Below are 6,000 nucleotides of genomic sequence, written 5' to 3'. Positions count from 1 at the left end.
GGGGGGAGTTAGTTTGTGTGAATCACAATAGGGAGGCCCAGGATGCAGGGAATGGGCACTGCTGACTTTTTCTTTGGATTTCTCTCTTTTCCCATGTTCTAGGCAGTGGTCTGGGATCTAGATGTTGTACGGTGTTGGGAGTTGGGGTGGCACACAAGGATGGAAGTGTGGCAACACCCATGTTCTGTGTTATTGATGGCCTGTAGTGAGTAGCTTCAGATATCTATCAGATATTTAACTGATGTTAGGGCAAATAAACCATTGTGTCAAAATAGGAGCCCCTCTAGGCTGACCTTTACTTGTCCATTTCAGTCATTAACTGGTGACCCTTAGGTTCTGTTATTTTCAGATTTGGAACTTGTTTACCCTGTTGACATCTTTGATGCCTTAGTAAACATGTATTATGTCATCTTTTAGCCTTCTTATGTATACACACATAAGTCACTTTTTTTAGTTTACCTTCATGCCATATCACTATCCCCTTATTTTTCTTCTTTTTTTTGGTGGGCAGACATTCACAGTGATCAGGACTACATATAAAAATTGTGGTTATTTGGTATTCTTTGGGAGAACTGGGAATATTTTTGGATCCCTTTGTGGTATTTTGAGGTTGACGTGTGGTATAGAGTCATGCTTGCCTCAGATTCATCCAAAAAATATATTGGCAGGGCAGAAAATTTTTAACATAAACTGTTGGACCATGGTTCGGTACTTAGTTTACTAAATATTTGTGTGTGTGTGTGTGTGTGTGTGTATGTGTATGTATTATATATATATAAAGTGTCCTTATATATACTTTTGTATCTTATGTTTGTATCTATTGTCTCTGTTTATAGAAAATAATATAATTTTGTTCAGAACCTGCCTAAAAAGTAACCACTTGAAAATGTTATGTCTGTATACCTTCAGTGCTATCTTATTTTTGTACGTTGGTACAAATAAAGGTATTATTTGTTGACAGTGGTGTTCAGAGAGCAAACTTCAGGGACTACTTTTAGCTCTGTTATCTCCTATAAAGGTTTTCACATTTATTTAATGTTACCCTAGTTCATATTGATCATTTGTTTCAAGGTAATTTGTTAAATTTGACCTCAGCCACCACCCTCATATCTTGTTGTTTGTAGTTACATAGTAACCCGTTGTTCATGAATAATGAAAAATTCATCCTGTGGTGAGGTGACTTTTGTTATATGGTGGCACAATAAAATTTTACTGCTAGTAAAGAACTGCCTCAACTAAGTTAGATCTGGGTTTCTGTTTTTACCTAGGGAATATTAGTGATTGAATAAGTTATGTATTTAATTTTACTTGTGATTGCCTGAGTGGGCATCTTTTATTATATCTTACGGTTATATACTGAAGAATTCCACTATGTGGAAGGAGCTATTTTAAGTCATATATATGTATATATAAACAAAATGAGAAAAAATATTCTATCCCTCTTTCGTAGATGAGGGAACTGAAAAGTACATAAAGATTAAGTAACTTGCCAAAGTCTCTACAACAGCTAGTAAGTAGTGAATTTAGGATTCAAACCCAATACAATTTAGTTTCAGTGCCTATGCTTTTAACTAGAGTTGTACCCTACCATTCTGCCTCTCAAGAACTAAGCTGATTGTTTTCTCTTATAATAATCTTTATGATTGTTCCACTGGGACTTTACAGGTTTTTATCTGAAGTCTGTCGTTGGTTCTTTCATTACGATATATCTTAGTATAAATATTTTAGTTATTCTGTTTGGGATTCACATTCCTCTTGAATCTCTGGTTTATCTTTCATCAGTTCTTGCATTTATTTCTTCAGTTATTGCCTCTGCTCACTTTTCTCTCAAGACACTTATCAGATGCATATTAGACCTTCACATTATATTGTCTGGATCTCTAATCTTTTTCCTATATTTTCTATTTTTCCTCCTTCATAATGCATTTTGTATACTTTATATAGATGCAGTCTACAAAATTTTCTCATTCTTCAGACATTTTTCTATCTCCCAATTTCCAAATTCTCTTTTCTGTTGTGTTAATGTGCTGGTAGATTAGTTTTAAATTTTGTTATTGTAGTTTTTTTGTACTTCTTGAAGTTTTGTTGGTTTTGTTTAAATTTTATTACCTTGCTGTACTTTCCTGTTGAATCTTGTTCAATTTTCCTGTGTTATTACTCTGTTACAGTTTTGTTTCCTGCAAATATTTTCACACATTTATTATTTCTTATATGTTAAATCTATTTTGCTTCTGTTTATGTTCTCTCTGTGTGTGTGTGTGTGTGTGTGACTGTAAAAATCTCAAAAACATTATATTGAAGGAAAAAAGCCAGACACATACATATAAAACATACATTGTATAATGTCATTTGTATGAAATCCAACAACGGACAAAACAAATCCAAGGGTGATAGAAGTCCAAAAGTGATTATCTCTGAGAGAAGGGTGATGGAAATGCTCTAAACTTTAGAGGCTAAAGGTTTTTTGAGATGGTGGTTGCAGGGATATATACAATTTACAAAGCTCATGGGCCTAATACTTAGGAACTGTGTGTTTTATTGTAAGCTGTACTCCAGCTAAAAATTAAAAAAATATATGTTGTTGCTACTATCAGAATTTTCCTATCTCCGTCTTTGTTCTTTCTTACTTTTCTGTAATTTCTTACTTTTCTTTACATTAGAAATATTTAGTTTAGAGGTGAATTCCTGGAAACAGGAGAAATAGAATCAGGGCCACCATTCTAGTCATGAATGTTCACAGTATACTCTTCTTCAGGGTCAAAGAGTCAAACACAGATTTCCCTAATGCTTGATCTAATAGCCACTTAACCTTGTATACATTTATGGCATTAATTTATTTTACGCTGCGCTTAAAGTTGACTATCTGGATTTAACCTTAGGGAGACAAAGATGACTAATAGATTATTACATTATACAAGAGTTGAGAGTCCCTCCCATCAGGAAACCTGCACAAGCCTCCATGATAGCCTCATCCACCAGAGGACAGACAGCAGAAGCAAGAAGAACTACAATCTTGCAGCCTGTGGAACAAAAACCACATTCACAGAAGGATAGACAAGATGAAAAGGCAGGGGGCTATGTACCAGATGAAGGAACAAGATAAACTCCCACAAAAACAACTAAATGAAGTGGAGATAGGCAGCCTTCCAGAAAAAGAATTCAGAATAATGATAGTGAAGATGATCCAGGACCTCGGAAAAAGAATGGAGGCAAAGATCGAGAAGATGCAAGAAATGTTTAAAAAACACCTAGAAGAATTAAAGAACAAACAAACAGAGATGAACAATACAATAACTGAAATGAAAACTACAGTAGAAGGAATCAATAGCAGAATAACTGAGGCAGAAGAACGGATAAGTGACCTGGAAGACAGAATGGTGGAATTCACTGCTGTGGAACAGAATAAAGAAAAAAGAATGAGAGGAAATGAAGACAGCCTAAGAGACCTCTGGGACAACATTAAACACAAAAATATTCATACTGTAGGGGTCCCAGAAGGAGAAGAGAGAGAGAAAGGACCTGAGAAAATATTTGAAGAGATTATAGTTGAAAACTTCCCTAACATGGGAAAGGAAAGAGCCACCCTAACTCCCATAAAGTTAAAAGCTGATTTCTCAGCAGAAACTGTACAAGCCAGAAGGGAAGTGGCATGATATACTTAAAGTGATGAAAGGGAAGAACCTACAACCAAGACTACCTGGCAAGGAGCTCATTCAGCTTCGATGGAGAAATCAAAAGCTTTACAGACAAGCTAAAGCTAAAGAATTCAGCACCTCCAAACCAGCTCTACAACAAATTCTAAAGAAACTTCTGTAAGTGGGAAACACAAGGGAAGAAAAGAACCTACAAAAACAAACTCAAAACAATTAAGAAAATGGTCATAGGAACATACATATCGTTTGGAAGAATCAATATTGTGAAAATGACTATACTACCCAAAGCAATCTACAGATTCAATGCAATCCCTATCAAATTACCAATGGCATTTTTTTATGGAACTAGAACAGAAAACCTTAAAATTTGTATGGAGACACAAAAGACCCTGAATAGCCAAAGCAGTCTTGAGGGAAAAAAACGGAGCTAGAGGAATCAGACTCCCTGGCTTAAGACTATACTACAAATCTACAGTAATCAAGACAGTATGGTACTGGAAGAAAAACAGGAACATAGTCAATGGAACAGGTAGAAAGCCCAGAGGTTAACCCACGCAACTATGGTCAACTAATCTATGACAAAGGAGGCAAGGATATACAATGAAGAAAAGACAGTCTCTTCAGTAAGTGGTGCTGGGGAAACTGGACAGCTACATGTAAAAGAATGAAATTAGAACACTCCCTAACACCATACTCAAAAATAAACTCAAAATGGATTTGAGACCTAAATGTAAGTCCGGACACTACTAAAATCTTAGAGGAAACCATAGGAAGAACACTCTTTGACATAGATCACAGCAAGATCTTTTTTGATCCACCTCCTAGAATAATGGAAATACAAACAAAAATAAACAAATGGGACCTAATGAAACTTAAAAGCTTTTGCACAGCAAAGGAAACCATAAACAAGACGAAAAGACAACCCTCAGGATGGGAGAAAATATTTGCAAACGAATCAATGGACAAAGGATTAATCTCCGAAATATATAAACAGCTCATGCAGCTCTATATTAAAAAAACAAACAACCCAATCCAAAAATGGGCAGAAGACCTAAGTAGACATTTCTCCAAAGAAGACATACATATGGCCAAGAAGCACATGAAAAGCTGCTCAACATCACTAATTATTAGAGAAATGCAAATCAAAGCTACAGAACTACAATGCAAATCACACCAGTTAGAATGAGCTTCATCTGAAAATCTACAAATGACAAATGCTGGAGAGCATGTGGAGAAAAGGGAGCCCTCTTGCACTGTTGGTGGGAATGTAAATTGATACAGCCACTATGGAGAACAGTATGGAGGTTCCTTAAAAAGTAAAAATAGAATTTCCATATGATCCAGCAATCCCACTACTGGGCATATACCCTGAGAAAACCATAATTCAAAAAGAGTCATGTACCAAAATGTTCATTGCAGCTCTATTTACCAGGACATGTAAGCAACCTAAGAGTCCATCAAAAGAAGATGTGGCACATATATACAATGGAATGTTACTCAGCCATAAAAAGGAATGAAACTGAGTTATCTGTAGTGAGGTGGATGGACCTAGAGACTGTCATACAGAGTGAAGTAAGTCAGAAAGAGAAAAACAAATACCGTATACTAACACATATATATGGAATCTAAATAAAAAAAGAAAAAGAAAATGGTCAGAAGAACCTAGGGGCAAGGCGGGAATAAAGATGCAGACCTACTAGAGAATAGACTTGAGGATACGGGGAGGGAGAAGGGTAAGCTGGGACAAAATGAGAGAGTGGCATGGACATATATACACTACCAACCGTAAGCCGCATAGCACAGGGAGATCAGCTTGGTGCTTTGTGGCCACCTAGAGGGGTGGGATAGGGAGGGTGGGAGGGAGGGAGATGCAAGAGGGAAGAGATATAGGGACATATGTATGTGTATAACTGATTCACTTTGTTATAAAGCAGAGACTGACACACCATTGTAAAGCAATTATACCCTAATAAAGATGTTAAAAAAAACCCAAAAAGGCACATGCACCCCAATGTTCATTGCAGCACTATTTACAATAGCCAGGTCATGGAAGCAACCTAAATGCCCATCGACAGACGAATGGATAAAGAAGATGTGGTACATATATACAATGGAATATTACTCAGCCATAAAAAGGAACGAAATTGGGTCATTTGTTGAGACGTGGATGGATCTAGAGACTGTCATACAGAGTGAAGTAAGTCAGAAAGAGAAAAACAAATATCGTATATTAACGCATATATGTGGAACCTAGAAAAATGGTACGGATGAACCGGTTTTCAGGGCAGAAATTGAGACACAGATATAGAGAATAAACGTATGCACACCAAGGGGGGAAAGCAGCGGG

General features: G+C 36.4%; 1 protein-coding gene across 10 annotated transcripts in view; it reads left to right on the top strand.

Annotated features, from left to right (window-relative positions):
* The window catches only part of CSNK1G3 (casein kinase 1 gamma 3), a 128,359-nt gene that overhangs the window by 48,548 nt on the left and 73,811 nt on the right, over positions 1-6,000 (top strand). The window contains exon 1 of one of the 10 annotated variants that reach the window (XR_003004828.1): positions 5,799-5,850. The exons of the other annotated variants lie outside the window; for them this stretch is intronic. The gene's annotated coding sequence lies outside the window, so the exon portion shown is untranslated. Of the gene's footprint in view, positions 1-5,798; positions 5,851-6,000 lie in introns of those variants that run through there. 10 annotated transcript variants of the gene reach the window in all.

The sequence above is a fragment of the Neophocaena asiaeorientalis genome, unplaced genomic scaffold, assembly GCF_003031525.2.
Source record: "Neophocaena asiaeorientalis asiaeorientalis breed wild unplaced genomic scaffold, Neophocaena_asiaeorientalis_V1.1 scaffold149, whole genome shotgun sequence".
NCBI classification, from domain to species: Eukaryota; Metazoa; Chordata; class Mammalia; order Artiodactyla; family Phocoenidae; genus Neophocaena; species Neophocaena asiaeorientalis.
The sequence above is the reverse complement of the archived record's forward strand: the minus strand, read 5'-3'. Positions and strand labels throughout refer to the sequence as shown.